The sequence below is a fragment of the Esox lucius genome, chromosome 12 (genome assembly GCF_011004845.1).
Source record: "Esox lucius isolate fEsoLuc1 chromosome 12, fEsoLuc1.pri, whole genome shotgun sequence".
NCBI lineage: Eukaryota > Metazoa > Chordata > Actinopteri > Esociformes > Esocidae > Esox > Esox lucius.
In genome coordinates, this window is record NC_047580.1 from 16402528 (window position 1) to 16418638 (window position 16111).

The 16111-nt window shown below is 38.6% G+C and overlaps 1 protein-coding gene across 4 annotated transcripts in view; it reads right to left on the reverse strand.

The window, feature by feature from the left end:
- LOC105013785 (forkhead box protein J3-like) overlaps positions 1-15215 on the reverse strand; it is a 38959-nt gene extending 23744 nt beyond the window's left edge. For 3 of the 4 annotated variants that reach the window (XM_020051942.2, XM_010875567.4, XM_020051941.2), the window contains exon 1: positions 15117-15215. The gene's annotated coding sequence lies outside the window, so the exon portion shown is untranslated. Of the gene's footprint in view, positions 1-14951 lie in introns of all 4 variants that reach the window. The other variant, XM_010875568.4, reaches the window with a different exon arrangement.
- Positions 15216-16111: the final 896 nt, after the last annotated feature.

Below are 16111 nucleotides of genomic sequence, written 5' to 3' on the forward strand. Positions count from 1 at the left end.
GACTATCCTGCCTGCCAGCCCTGTGGACTATCCTGCCTGCCCCGTGGACTATCCTGCCTGCCTGCCCCGTGGACTATCCTGCCTGCCCTGTGGACTATCCTGCCTGCCTGCCCCGTGGACTATCCTGCCTGCCAGCCCTTACCTGTACCGTCGCCTTCTCGGACTGATCACCCGGTTACCGTACCTGCCTGCCTGCCTCTCTCGTTTTCTTTGTGCCAAATCCCTTGGTCCCGGTGTTCATTACAGCTATGATAAGTGTTGAATTAAAAGATGATGATAATATACCAGCAAATGTAAAAATAAAAGAAAGTAACTACAATTTTAAATACAGTTAAAAAGTATATTAAAATGTATAACATTGTTTCACTTTGGTCCAGTATCCCACTTGAAACTAAAGCAGGAAATGAACCTGTTATGAAAATGGTAAGACTAGAGCCTGGTCAGTAGCAGAGTTCCACCTCCAAAGGAAACCTGTGCATCCTTGTGCCCATACAACCGTTGAGTGTCCTTGACCAGAGATGAATGCACCAGCCTACTCAATCAGACACACTGTATCATGTCAGTCTTGCAAGAATACAAAACTCTCAGTCTCTGTGTGTACCCCTGAAAAAGCAACCTACCAGAGGACAGTATGCAATACATTAAAGACAACACTCTGCACCCAAATTAGTGGTATTGTAAGTTGAAAAAAAAACAAATGTTTGCTGAAAATGAATCTAGCCTAACATGCTGGGTAAGAGGGAGAGTAGGGAACATGCCATCTGAGCTTTTGAACAGCCACCCCCATGTTCTCCTGAAGGCCTGTGTGAGATAAAGCAGAACCAAAACCCCAATCCCAGGAAGCAATCTTAATTAGTCCACCTTTTTGCCTCAGGTGGTGGGAAAGGGAGAAAAACACAAAACAAGTTCTCCCATAACATGTAGGCTTTAGCTGAAACATCAGGCTGCCACAAGCCCCGACCTGCTGTGCTGCTGTTTTTGCACTTAGCGTGGGCTTGACTGCTGTGGCGGCATAGCGGTAGCGCAGCGATGCACTGCAATGAATAATACGCTAGAACTGAAAAGGGTTGTGACACTACTCACGGAGAGAGGTTGGCTGAACACCCAAAGATGGCTGAGCACCCAGTCAACTAGTCCCACAGGGACTGGCCAAACTTATGTAGTGTACTGTACCTGGGAGCGCTCTGCCTGTTGTATCTAAAGCATGTGTGGCGTCACAGTTAATGCTGATTTTTTTCCTTTCAAGCCTACAGAGACTAGCCTCATTGCACTTAGTGGAGAAAAACAGTTATACTAGCTACCAACAGAAGCACTGATTTCCATAGAACAGGCTCGATTAAAATACACACGGTTCAGAGCTTGTACTACTGCCATCTATTGAAGTTGTCTGTCAGTAGAGTGACTTGGCACGTGGTAATTACGGGCAAAAACAGTAAGATTAGTAAGAACCCTGATATTTTGGATAGAAGTCTGCCAGTGTACTCATTAAGGGTGGGGCAAACAATGACATTGTGTAATACAACAAACCATAATCCATTGCAGCTATGAAAGCAATACATAAACTCAGAGAAAACAATATTATTTAAAATACATTGTGGGTGCCTGACAGCTAAGTGTATTTGAAAATGAATAGCAGTAGGGAGGTGATCCAAGAGGATTAACATGATTCCTCATTATCTAGATGCTCACTGCTTCATTGTGCAACTGAATATTACAGGGCCAATTTTGGTGACATTAAATAAAGTGTAGAGCCGTCTAAAGCACATCAGCGGGAGGGGGTGTCTTCAAGAAAAGAACAGTGAGGATAAGGAAAGTTTTTGTTAAGGTCCAAAAATGTTATTTTCTTCATTACATGTAATTAGCTAGATTTATGTCAACACATGAGACGAAAGAAAAAAAACATTCAATTCTTTCATTAACTGACAAATAGTATTGAAAAGCTTTTGTTGTGTACTTTTACATTAGTCTGTTTTAATATTTAATACAAACTATTAAACAATTATTTTTGTGTTTTAAAACAGCATATCATGCCCAAGAACTAATGTTGTTAGCATTCTAGCCTGTTTTTCTGGTCACTTGAGCACAACGAGTACCTCTGCTGACAATGGCCCATGCTCCAGGAGATGCTGGCTAAACAGCAAATGCCCATGGGGCTTCCCAGCTACTCTTTAGCTATTCATTTAGTTTTATTTTATTTTATTCATACAGGGAGAAATCCCTGAGCCCATAGCTCATTAACAGTGCTGCCATGTATTACAACAGTAAAGAAATAAAAACGATTTGAAAACACAATTCAGCTAGGTTCAGTGTGAAAGTATGAACCTGGTCAGCTTGGTACTAACAAAAAAGTCCCTTAGACATTAGACCGCTGCGCCACCTGGAAAACCACCATGATGTCATCCCACAAAATGGCTTCCGAAGTAGCACAACCTGTTCAGTGGGTACCAGACTTTCATAACTGGGAATTTTGATCCTTTAAAATAGTTTGAGGCTGTGTGCCATTGAATGAATTCAGCCATCTTGACTTTTACAGCTGAGATGCACTCACTCTGATGAATGCGTCACTAACTGCCCCCCACTGCTTGCCAGGCTTTTAAACTGAGAGAGGCTTTAAACTTCTATACTTTAATAGGCACTCTGAATTAAGCAATCGGTATAGTGTGAGAAGAAGGCATCCAAATATTTTCAGAAGAAAGCAAAGTATCACTTTGTAATGACTGAATACAAACCCCTCCTGGAATATGATAAGCTGAGGGGGTTTCTGGAGAGGACTGTGTTTTGTGGGTATATTAATGTATCAAAAGGAGCCTGTCGGCAAGCAGAGAACACTCACGCTGGGAAATACTGGGCATTGAAAAGAGGGAGAAAAGGGTTAAAAAGACGAATCCAACCTGTATTTACTTCCCGCCTCGATAATAGAGGATTTACCACTGAAGAAATGTACATTATAAGATACTGACGCCAAGCCCATTTCTTGCTCATCGTTCAATAGAATAATGGACAGCAATATTGAAAGATTGTCTCTGATTTTCCAATTAACAAGCAATGTCAGGACTGAGGCTGGAACACTCAACACCTCTTAGAAAGCCATTCTGGCTATTCTTTGGCCTAAAAAACATGTTTAATGGCTCAGTGAACAATAAGACTCTATTACAAGACCAATGTGTAAGGGACACGCATGTATTCTTTGGTTTTGGGTAGCATGATAAGTGTGATTTTATAGTCATTTATTGAACTTATTACAATATGAGTGACTCAAGCACTCCTTTTGTTGCAACCCATCAACTCACCTTTGAGAACCAGGAAAAAGCAATCACAATTTGTTAAAAAGGCGTCTTTTTAAATATGGGAGTTCTGAATTTTGGCATACTCCTCCTACGAGAGGTCCCAGGAGAGGGGATGATGCAGTTTATGAACTCAGGCAAAACACAGTAAAGGCTATAAGCACTGCATCACAGAGAAATCAACCGCATTCCCACATCCACCCATTTCCAGTAGTTCTTTTTAAATATTCATTAATTTAAAGCAAAAATAGATTAAAGCACCAAACTGCACCAACCTAAAAGTTTGGCTTCTGAATAGCATTAATAATAGAACAACCCCAAAAGCTAGAGGCATTAGCTAAAAGGAACGACTTTGGTTTTGTTGCACTTTATAATGGGGAGTAATTTACATGTTTTAGAAGTATTACAGCTTTTTGATGGTTGTTTATACTTAATTTTTTTTACATGCAAATAGGCTGACAATTGTGAGTCATTATAAACATAACCACTTCAATGCAATACTCTGCCATGGTTTTGATCAAAGTTCACAAGTGGAGCTTCTGTGTTCCTCTCACTAGTTGAATAAATCTGGGCAGCTATACGTTTACAAATACCAGTTAGGTGTTGCCAAAACAGTTCTACACAAGATACTATGGCACTTAATAATATATGAGAAATAATCTTTCCCTATGTATGTAATGGAAATCTGTGGGGCAAAGAAGTCATTGAGTAAAGATTATGAATCGACTAATTGACTTACAGCAACATTTGCCTAGATTTTGGAAATTGTGTGTGTATTTCACACTACATAGAGGTAAAAATGTGTTTATGTTATGTTAAGTAGCAAATTCACCATATACCAGTTCCTTGCAAAACAACTCAGACCATTGACCAAATGTCTCATATTTCTGAATTACAAATGGAACACTGAAAATGTGTTCAGTTTTTTATTTTAAAACACTAAACCTCAAAATCATTCTTTGTAACTGTATTGGTTTGATACACTGAAATATTTATAAGAAAAAATACAAAACTGAAATAATATGTATTTTGCATAATTATTCAACCCTAACACATTTCAAATTGGTAAGGCCATCTATCACTGAAATTACAGCTTTACGTCTTCTGGTGTAAGTCTGCACTAGATTTGCACACAGTGTGAGAGTGATTTTTTTATTGTTCTTGGCAGTGGTTCAGGTTGGTTGGACGACGGTTGTGAAGCACAATTTTCTAATAATGCCACAGATTTTCAATCGGATTGAGATCAGTGCCTGGGCAACTGTAGGACATTAACCTTTTAGTTCTTTATCCAATCTTACGTTACTTTGGCCTTGTGCTTTAGATCATTGTCTTCCTGAAAGGTAATTTTCCTCTCAAGCTTCATTTTTTTTGGCAGACTGAAACAGTATCTTTTGCAGTATTTCCCTGTATTTTTCTTAATCTTTTCTTCCTTCAATTTCAAACAGATGCCCAGCTACTGCTGAAGAAGGGAATCTCCAACTTATTCTCATCTGACCACTCTAATGCTTGCTGGCAAACTCTAAATATGCTTTCAGATCGTACTTTCTGAGTATTAACTTCTTTCTTGCCACCCTCCTTTTTGACTGGTGTACCAATACTTCACTTCCTGTCACTGAACTCCATTGTGATTGTTGGCTTCTCTGTGGCTTCTCTCAGATGTACTATTCTTGTCTGAGTCCTGAGTTTCAAGGGGCAGCCTTTTCTTGGCAGTGTCTGGTTAACGTGATGCAGCTTGCACTTCCTGAATAACAATCCAACTGTGCTCACTGGGATATCCAAACTTGTGAAAATTATATTGTACCGTTTACCTGGTATATGTAATTTTATTTGATCTCAAACTTCCTTAAGATTCACAGCCTGACAAATGACCCTTCAACATTGGGTTTTTGCAAAGGAGGAGGCCAATGCTAAGGTAATATTCTCTTTGTCAGTGGGGTATAATTATGCAATCATATTATTTTGCCTTACAAATATTTCACAAGATAAAACCAGTCACCTTTTCGGCTTTCAATGTTTAAAAAACATGTAAACAATCCAACAGAACAAAATGTCGAATGTACCATTTGTCAAATGTACTATTTGCAATCCAGTAATACAACCAAGTTTCTGAAAAAGTTGTGCCGCTGCATAAAATGTAAATAAAAACAGAATGCAATGATATGCAAATAATGTATCCCTATATTTAACAGAAAATAGTATACAGACAACATATCAAATGTTGAAACAGAGAAACCTCTCCTTTTAACAATACTCCGTAAGCGTTTTGGAACTGAGTTGACTGTTTGGGAAGTGCTGTAGTTTTGAAAGTGAAATGTTTTCCCATTCTTGCTTGATATAAGATTGCAGATGTTCAATAGTTCAGGGTCCCCTTTGTCGTATTTTTCATTTATAATGCCCCAAACGTTTTCAATAGGTGACTGGTCTGGTGACAGCAGGAGGCCAGTTTAACACCTGGATTATTTTACTATGGAGCCATGCTGTTATAATACGTGCAAAATGTGGTTTGGCACTGTCTTGCTGAAATGAACAAGGCCTTCCCTGAAAAAGACGTAATCTGGATGGTAGCATATGTTGCTCCAAAACCTTTATATATTGTTCAGCATCAATGGTGCCTTCACAGATGTGCAAGTCATCCATGCCATCTGTGTTAATGCACCCCCATACCATTATGGATGCAGGCTTTTGAATTGTGTGTTGATAACAAGCCGGATGGTCCCTCTCTTCTTTAGCCTGGAGGAGTCCATGACAGTTTCCCACTTCGCCTCAGTCCATCTTAAATGAGCTCAGGGCCCAGAGAAGGCGTCAGCGTTTCTGGACCTTGTTTATATATGGTTTCTTCTTTGCATGGTATGCATGGTTTTAACTTGCATTTGTGGATACAGCGATGTACTGTGTATACAGACAATGGTCTCCTGATTGTTCATGAGCCCATGCGGTGATGTCTACTACAGAATCGTGTCTGTTTTTAAGGCAAAGGGCCTGAAGAGCATGGCTATCCAATATTGGTTTTTGGCCTTTTCCATTGCGTACAGAGATTTCTCTGGATTCTCTGAATCATTTAATGATATTGTGTACCATAGATGATGAGATCCCCAAATTCTTAGCAATTTTACGGTAAGAAACATTATTCTAAAATGTTTGCACTATGTACCTGCACATTCTTTCACAGAGTGGTGAACCCCCCATCTATAATTCTGAAAAACTCATCCTCTCTGGGATGCTCTTTTTATACCCAAACGTTACTGACCTGTTGCCAATTAACCTAATTAGCTATGCGATGTTCCACCAGGTTTTTTCAGCATTACACAACTTTTCCAGTCTTTTTTTAAATGTGCTGCTGGCATCAAATTCAAAGAGGGCATATATTTTTTCAAGACAATACATTTCTTTGCAGTTTCAACATCTGATATGTTGTCTTTGTACTATTTTCTATTGAATACATGGTTTAAATGATTTGCACATCATTGCATTCGGTTTTTCTTTACATTTTATGCAATGTCCCACATTTTTTGGAAACAAGGGTGTATTTATTAGACTATTGGTCAGGGCTCAGAAAACTTTTGCAAGACAATGTTTTTCACAACTAGATTGTGGACATTTTACAATAAAGAAACCATAAAGAATTTGACAAATATTCACTGGATCAGAGTGTGTGCCAATAACAGTTGTTCGATCCCCCATGCTGTGGGGGTTCCCCTCTTCCATTTACCTCTTTACAGCATTCATTCACCATTTGTGACTTCACACAAAGACTGCTTTTAATGTAATAGTTTAGCTCTGACTGCCACCTGCAAAGCGCCGTTGCCCCACAAAAGCAGGGACCTTTCAAGGTGTCAGTGTGAGAGATGTAACCAATTGAAAAGCTATCAGCGCTGACCGCTAACTCACTATCCATGTCACTGGTGTGAGGTTATTTTTTTTCTGGTTTTACTATACTCATTGGGACATTTGGTCCCCAATCGTTCAGTAAGACCTAACCTACACACACACACACACACACACATATATATATATATATAGATGTTGCCTTACTGAGGAGTGTTTTTTTCCTTGCCACCATAGAGGCCAGTTTTCTGGAGGGCTTGTGATATTGCGGACACATCCACACATTGACCAGTTTTTGCCATTAAGACCTGAAGCTCCTTCAAAGCTTTCATCTCTCTAATCAGTGTCCTCCTTCCCTGGTCATCCAGTTTGGAGATGTGACTTAATTATGCAAACTTCTTAATAATGGACTTATTAATTGTGTTCCAAGGGATAGAAAAACTTTGAAATCTTTTTATATCCATCCCCTGACAGAGAAAGAACCTGTATTGCCTGCCTTCCCTCCATTTACAGGGTAGATGTTTTTAAGAGGGTGTGATCGAGGTGGGAGAAGTTGTCATTGAGCTTTCCTGCACACTTCTTCTCCTACACTTCCCAGGGTCAAGTAGGAGCTTAATAGAGGGCAGTTGGCAGTCAATTACGCTCTTCGCAGAATGTATTATGTGTTGCTGTTTAGCCCTGCAGCTGGTAGATGCAGACCCAAACCAGACAGTGTTGGAGGAGATGAGAATGGATGAACAATTGATGTGTAAAGCTGGACAGACCGGTATATGTTCTTTTTTCATAGCTCACCTCTACACTACATCAAACCTGACCCACATCCTTCTAGCACAGCATCTCTTCTTTTCCTGTCTCTCTTTACCTTTTCTATTCAAACTTGTAAACTCCCCCATATATAAGGGATGCATTGATAAAAAAAAAATATATTGGCCAAAAATGTATGTCGATACTGATTTCTGCAACTGTTTACCCTGGTATAAATTAAATAAAAAATGTTGCTTCTAATGATGCTTATAATTTCAACAAATGCAAATTCAATCATTCAAAAGTTATCTTTCTGTGTATTTTAATAACAAAAGACACAAAATCTAAGTCATGTAAGCCTAGTTCAGCCAGCCCACGATTAGAAGTGATAAATGTTGTTGCTCTCACTGGATTTAAACCTGGGTCGCCAACACGAGAGACTGTGTCTTAAGCCATGGAGTTGCACGCTTGCCTGGTGTCAGTATAGCATCTTGACATTAGATCCTTTTGTCACGCAACATTACCCCAAGACTGAATATTTTGCTAGACACCATTAAGCATTGTGTTAAATTGACTAACGTTTCTTATTAAGTTTACCTCGACCACAAACAGCATATATGAGCTGTAGGGCTTTTGCCACTGGACGTTTTGGCAGCTTATTAGCCAGTAATAGGCTTATTAGTATCTATTTACTTACTAATTGGAATAGTCATTAGAATTGAGCAATTGCTAGCGAGACTGAAGATAAACTTTACACTGCAAAAGCTATTTCATTTCATGGAATTATAGCGTTTTTTCTTTCATTCGTGAATGACATTGATACAATAACTATAGGTGAAGATTACTGACTTTTTTGTCAAGTGAAAAGACGAGAGAATCGTGGAAACCCCTACTCTGCCCAAGCAATTGTGATCTAGCCTATATTACCCCAAAAAGCATGCACAGATGTGTACTATAACGTAGCTACTGACGTTTGTAGTCAGTTAAGTTTTTGTCTGTCTTGACCCAAAAAGCATGCCTGGATGCGTACTTCGAAAATGCTCCAGAAATAGTTACAATATAACCGCAACCAATTTTATTGTAGGCTTACCATAATGCAGCTATGTAGGCAGATACGTTTTTGTGTATCCTGAACAAAACCTAATGCAAAACTCGAACATGGAACCTCCAGATTGGTAATCCGCATCTCTAACCACTACGTTACAAGGGGTAGCTAGTAGGTCAGTAACTCAATCACTCACTCAGGAACAGACATTCGCTCTTCTTGACCAGCTCCGCTTACGCATTCCGGCCAAAATGACAAAACAAATTGGATGCCTATTCAGCCGAAAGCACAATAATTGGACAAATTTAAAGCGATATTGATTGCTGTCCAATACAGTGGGGAGAACAAGTATTTGTTACACTGCCGATTTTGCAGGTTATCCTACTTAAAAAGAATGTAGAGGTCTGTAATTTTTATCAAAGGTACACTTCAATTGTGAGAGACGGAATCTAAAACATAAATCCAGAAAATCACATTGTATGATTTTTTAATAATTAATTTGCATTTTATTGCATGACATAAGTATTTGATCACTTACCATTCAGTAAGAATTCCGGCTCTCACAGACCTGTTAGTTTTTGTTTAAGAAGCCCTCCTGTTCTCCACCTGTATTAACAGCATCTGTTTGAACTCATTACCTTTATAAAAGACACCTGTCCACACACTCAATCAAAAAGACTGCAACCTCTCCACAATGGCCAAGACCAGAGAGCTGTGTAAGGACATCAGGGATAAAATTGTAGACCTGCACAAGGCTGGGATGGGCTACAGGACAATAGGCAAGCAGCTTGGCGCAATTATTAGAAAATGGAAGAAGTTCAAGATGACGGTCAATCTCCCTCAGTCTGGGGCTCCATGCAAGATCTCACCTTGTGGGGCATCAATGATAATGAGGAAGGTGAGGGATCAGCCCAGAACTACACGGCAGGACCTGGTCAATGACCTGAAGAGAGCTGGGACCACAGTCTCAAAGAAAACCATTAGTAACACACTACGCGTCATGGATTAAAATCCGGCAGCGCACGCAATGTCCCCCTGCTCAAGCCAGCGCATGTCCAGGCCTGTCTGAAGTTTGCCAATGACCATCTGGATGATCCAGAGGAGGAATGGGAGAAGGTCATGTGGTCTGATGAGACAAAAATAGAGCTTTTTGGTCTAAACTCCACTCGCTGTGTTTGGAGGAAGAAGAAGGATGAGTACAACCCCAAGAACACCATCCCAACCGTGAAGCATGGAGGTGGAAACATCATTCTTTGGGGATGCTTTTCTGCAAAAGGGACAGGACGACTGCACCGTATTGAGGGGAGGATGGATGGGGCCATGTATCGTGAGATTTTGGCCAACAACCTCCTTCCCTCAGTAAGAGCATTGAAGATAGGTCGTGGCTGGGTCTTCCAGCATGACAACGACCCGAAACACACAGCCAGGGCAACTAAGGAGTGGCTCCGTAAGAAGCATCTCAAGGTCCTGGAGTGGCCTGGCCAGTCTCCAGACCTCCATCCAATAGAAAATCTTTGGAGGGAGCTGAAAGTCCGTATTGCCCAGCGACAGCCCCGAAACCTGAAGGATCTGGAGAAGGTCTGTATGGAGGAGTGGGCCAAAATCCCTGATGTAGTGTGTGCAAACCTGGTCAAGAACTACAGGAAACGTATGATCTCTGTAATTGCAAACAAAAGTTTCTGTTACAAATACTAAGTTCTGCTTTTCTGATGTATCAAATACTTATGTCATGCAATAAAATGCAAATTAATTACTTAAAAATCATAAAATGCTTTTTTTAGATTCCGTTACTCACAGTTGAAGAGTACCTACGTACCTACTTACAAAGCATGTAGACAGGCTTCTACATGCTTTGTAAGTGGGAAAACCTGCAAAATCGGCAGTGTATCAAATACTTGTTCTCCCCACTGTATATTGGTGCATCATTCAGAAATATATATAGTTCTATAATATATGTGTATATATATATATATATAAATATATATATATATATATATATATATATATATATATATATATATATATAAATGATTAGCACAGTAGGCATGAATGGACTCTGGAAACTTCAAAAGAGTTGGGCACATGTTGAGAACAGCCCAAGCAGAAGGGAGACTTGAAAACACATTAAGCTTGTTCTGAAGTCCATTTACCTGCAGGGGTCAGTTACTTCATCTAATAGCGTGCAGGTCATTTAAATAATTACTTTAACAAGGGGGGACATTTAGTAATGCTTTCATGGACAAAGAAGTAGAATTCCAAATAAATACACTGGTTTGCATATGTGATCATTTCGTTATATTGTTGGAGTGAAGATTACACAATTTCATAGCAATGTTGTCTAATTCAGAACTGTAATTTAAATATATAATTCACAATAATGTACCTGCCTTGCAAATATTCAGAAATATAAAAGAATGATTCTTATGTCGAAACTCCAGTGTTTTTTATATTTATTTTATAACATGCATTGCGAATAGGTAGTAAAGTAACTTTGAACCCAGAGTGCGGTTTGTAGGTTACATATTAGGGGATTTTTTTTTAATTACACAAGATTACATCATCAATACACAAGGGGGTCATAAGCCAAATCACAATTTCTTCCCCCAAATTGCTTCACTGCTGTCGGAATGAAGCCATCTTGCCATCTGAGAGGAATTTTCAAAACAACCCCAGAGATAACAGAAGATAAAGAATCACTCTTCTAAAGGGGCTTTCTCAAACGTCTTACCAAAGTCTGAACCCCAGTCAGGGATGTCACCATATTTCCTTCTGAATCTCTAACATATTGATGGCATTATATGAGGTAAATAAGAAACAATAATTAATTAATAGTAAAAAATAATCCATAAATATGCAAAGACAAAAAAAAGAACTAAATGAAAGTAGGTTGACATTTTGGTCACAAATTTCTTGAAAATACATTTGTGGTCACAGATAATTATAATAAACTTTTTTCGATAAAAATACAAAAAACATTGAGGGCTCCTTATTTTTGCATATTTAATGGAATGTGCATAGTATTTAAATTAGGCATTTAAGGGTCTATGAGTGATCTATTGAGAATTTTTACAATGGCAATCAGCGTTGAGAGTGTGGCAGCTGGTCTGCAATTAAAAAGCCAAATTATCTCCAATCAACACTATTTAACACTGCACTAAACACTCTGCACAAATAATGAGAAATATCTGTTCATACAGCTCTCATCTTGATAGAAATTAGGGACTGATCCAAACAAGGAAGGTGTGTTTTCTATCTTTATGGATACTTTTCTAAGTCTGTCAGTAGTTAGTGTTGTGTTGTGATGGGAGTCATTCTAACTTCAAACCAAATTTTCTCAGACTCTAAAACTGAAAATGAAGAATAGCTTCTTTTTTTTTTCCAAAAACTATAAGCATTGTTAACAACTCATAGACCAAATGCTTGTCCAAAGAACCACCAATTCCTGATGTCACTGCAGAAGATTTGCTACGATGGGCTTTGACAAGAAAATCATGAATCAGCCAAAAGAATTAGTAGGCTGGGAGCCAGTGTAAAAAAAGTCACACCCATGACCAATGCTGATTGGATAACAATGAATTGATTAGAAAGCCATCATGTCATATTCTGACAGTTGCTACATTCTGTGATTCTTTGCCACTGGTATTAAACATGGCACTGTTGAACCAAAATGGTTCAATGGTCAACTGATTTTAGTAGTTTCAACAAAGCCAAGGTTCCCTGGTTTAACTATGTGAGAAATCAATGTTAAATTGGAAGTAACCATAAAATCTAATAAAACACCAAAGCCAAGGTATAAGTAAAACCATAGGGGATGTTATTTACCAAATTTAAGCATGAAAATAACAAGACATTTGGACAAAAATTTTTAATTGTCAATTTGTTTGAGTACAAACATTAGACATAACTCCATAAAAACATGATGTAATGCTGTTATTACATGCCTATGAAATGTCTACACTCTTTAAAACTGGTGTAGCCTACATTTCGATTCCAATGCCAGTGTCATTCATTAGGATTGTTTTTCACTAATAAAGTTGTTGAAACAAAATGGGTTTCTAGCACAGGACAATATAAGCTTTCGTTTATTGTCCTGATGCAAAATCATGGACAACGGCCTATGTTGTTTATGAATGGCAAATGGAAATATTCAATGCAGTGACAATGTGTCTGTAGCTAGCTTATTTTTTTCAATATGCCACACTACCAGCAGGCATGGATGTGCATGCATGCTGGTGGAAGAAAGACTTGTCATCTCATCTGCCCATTAAAAATACCCTGGGTTAATGCAATTAGGATTTCTGAACAAAAAAGCATTTTCATGTATATTCACTATGTTTTTTATCACTGTTTGAAGAGTCACTAAGATTATATTTGGTTATCTTTGAAAAATGCTTATTTTTAGTGCAGTAAATGGAATGCTAAGGGTCATTGAGAAGGGCAGTACCAAAAGCTAGCCAAAGGCCATTTTACTGTTTGAAACTGAAGTGTTTTTAAATCAAGAGCAGTTAATTTGCAATAAAGAAACAAACATTATCATAAGCAGCCATCGTACAAGCCTTTACAATTGTATTCAAAATTTGTGTGAAATGCACTCACAAGCAACATGAAAATGCTGATGCTTTGGGAACTCCCCATGTTCTGCCACCTTGTTCACCTTTGTGTAAGAATGTTTGCAAACACAAATTAGTTTTATGAAATATGCTAATGAAAAACAAATGAATGTGGCCGAAAAAATAATAATTAGTCCAAACGGATTGACTCATCATTACCATTTTGACTAAATAACCTACTTGGGATGTTAACATACACTTGATTCAATCAAGAATGGAGTGTCATGCTTTCTCCATTCTTTGTTTAGAAATGTTAATGTAACCATAGTGCACAAATCACACATATCAAGTTACTGGCAGCAGACATCACTGTCAAACCAGCAGTGTTTCTGTCACTGCATATTTTGTTATTGACATGCCCCCATCAACAGATTACAGTCAGATGCATGTTGTTTATTGAAGTTGCAGTGGACTGAAACTACTTTTATGACTAGCAAAATAAAAAGGAGACTAATAAGTGAAGTGGAAAAAGTTGACATCTGTAAATTAGATCGTAACCTGCTGTTTGGTCGATGGCCAGTGCATAAGGAAACCACTTTTTTATTGGGCAAATTCAGGTAAGATCCTCCCATTAGATCCGTTATTTGTTTTGCTTCCAATGTGTTTGCAACTGACAAGAAGTTTTGCAAAATAATCTTATTATTTTAATCATGACCTTTTCCTAAATATTTCGTCACATCATTCATTTTATGTAGGCTATAGTATCCTAGGAAGGGGTGTCATTAGGTAGTTATTTGGCACGACATACTGCACACTCCCTACGTTGACATGTCTGTCCTCTGTGATCACTGTCTAGAGAAAGAAGCCTATGCATGCATACTAGTCTTGTCAGAATGTTTGCCATTTGATTCGATAAATTCAGTTTCAACGTACAGTGGGGAGAACAAGTATTTGATACCCTGCCGATTTTGCAGGTTTTCCCACTTACAAAGCATGTAGAAGTCTGTAATTTCTATCATTGGTACTCTTTAACTGTGAGTGGCGGAATCTAAAACAAAAATCCAGAAAATCATATTGTATGATTTTTAAGTAATTAATGTGCATTCTCTCACAGTTGAAGTGTACCTATAATAAAAAATGACAGACCTCTGCATGCTTTGTAAGTAGTAAAACCTGAAAAATCGGCAGTCTATCAAATACTTGTTCTACCCACTGTAATTCTGCATACTTGCAAGGTAAATAGAACTGCCTAATCAACCGAGTATCACCCTGAAAGGGGTACAGTAGGTTACATAAGCTATTATTACAAACTTGGAAGTTGAATTTCAAGCCGGAGTATAACATGGGCTGTCTACAACCTGGCTGCATATTATGACAGGGAGAGAGAACCTGTCAAGGCCTGTCCCCAACGCACCCGGAGCTCAAGTAGGCTAGGCGGTATTTCTTTGCCAATGTGAGATATTTTCACCCGGCCTTTATTCCGAACTTCCTCAGCTTACTTACCCGAGTGGATGCTGAACCGGTTCAAATTTGACAGAGGACAGCGGTTCCAGTGCAATACATTTCCTCCGAGGACGGAGCTTATTCACCTTCTAGGACAGTCACTGAAGTTGTACGCCCCATGCACTACTCGTGCCACATTAACTGGTGCTGTGGTTAGTTCCGTACCTTGATTTTGAGACTTCTTCACCCCGTTATTTGCATTGGCTCCTCCAACAACGGGATCCCGCCGGCTCTCCCGACTCCTGCAAAACCCAGGGCTCGCTTGCAAAAACCGCCGGAACTACTTCCAAAGCCAGCCGAAGCACTATGAAGACAAATCAATGCACCACATTCAGAAATGGAATGTACATAATGTAACTAGTTCCCATATTTAATATTTATTTAACTTTTCATGAAGATTTTGTTAACAGCTCGACACTATACAATATGAGGATTATGATAATTATTGTTAATATCAAAATTATTAAAAAAAATTATATTGTTATTATTATGATTGAATCATAATGTATCTATAATCTATAATAATGATCATCATAACTATATAATCGTAATTTATAATAATCATCAACGTCATTGTCATGTTCTATTGAACGTTTTTTTATTTCTTTATCGAAACTCATTGGCAAAATGTGAAATAGATATCATCAAAACAAAAATGTATGAATACAGCATTAGGACAAAGGAACGACATATTACAAAAAAGTAATAGAGTGCGCACATGTTCATATTTATTCATTCTGGCACCCTGTCTGAATCAAACCTACAACCCTAGCATTGCAAGCCCCATGTGCTCTATCAACTGAGCTACACAGGACCCCATCATTAACCTTCTTACCCACCCACACAAGGAGATCATTAATTCATGCCAGACAGGGCTGTGACTAGATGGCAGTTCAAGATGATGAAAGCTTACAGGTCAGTCCACAGTCCATTACTGCCATCACCCTAGTATGCCTCTGTCTCTCCCCTGCTAATTTGCAGTTTTATTAACAGGGGTACTAAATAATGTTTATATTGCTTCAACCTGCAGATCAACCTTATAAAATCTCCCTGAAGGCATCAGCTATAACTTTGTGTTCACTGCATGTAAGAAGTCTGATGTTACATTCTGGCCTGTCATTTAGCAATGCTTTCATCCAGAACAAGATGTTTTACAGTAG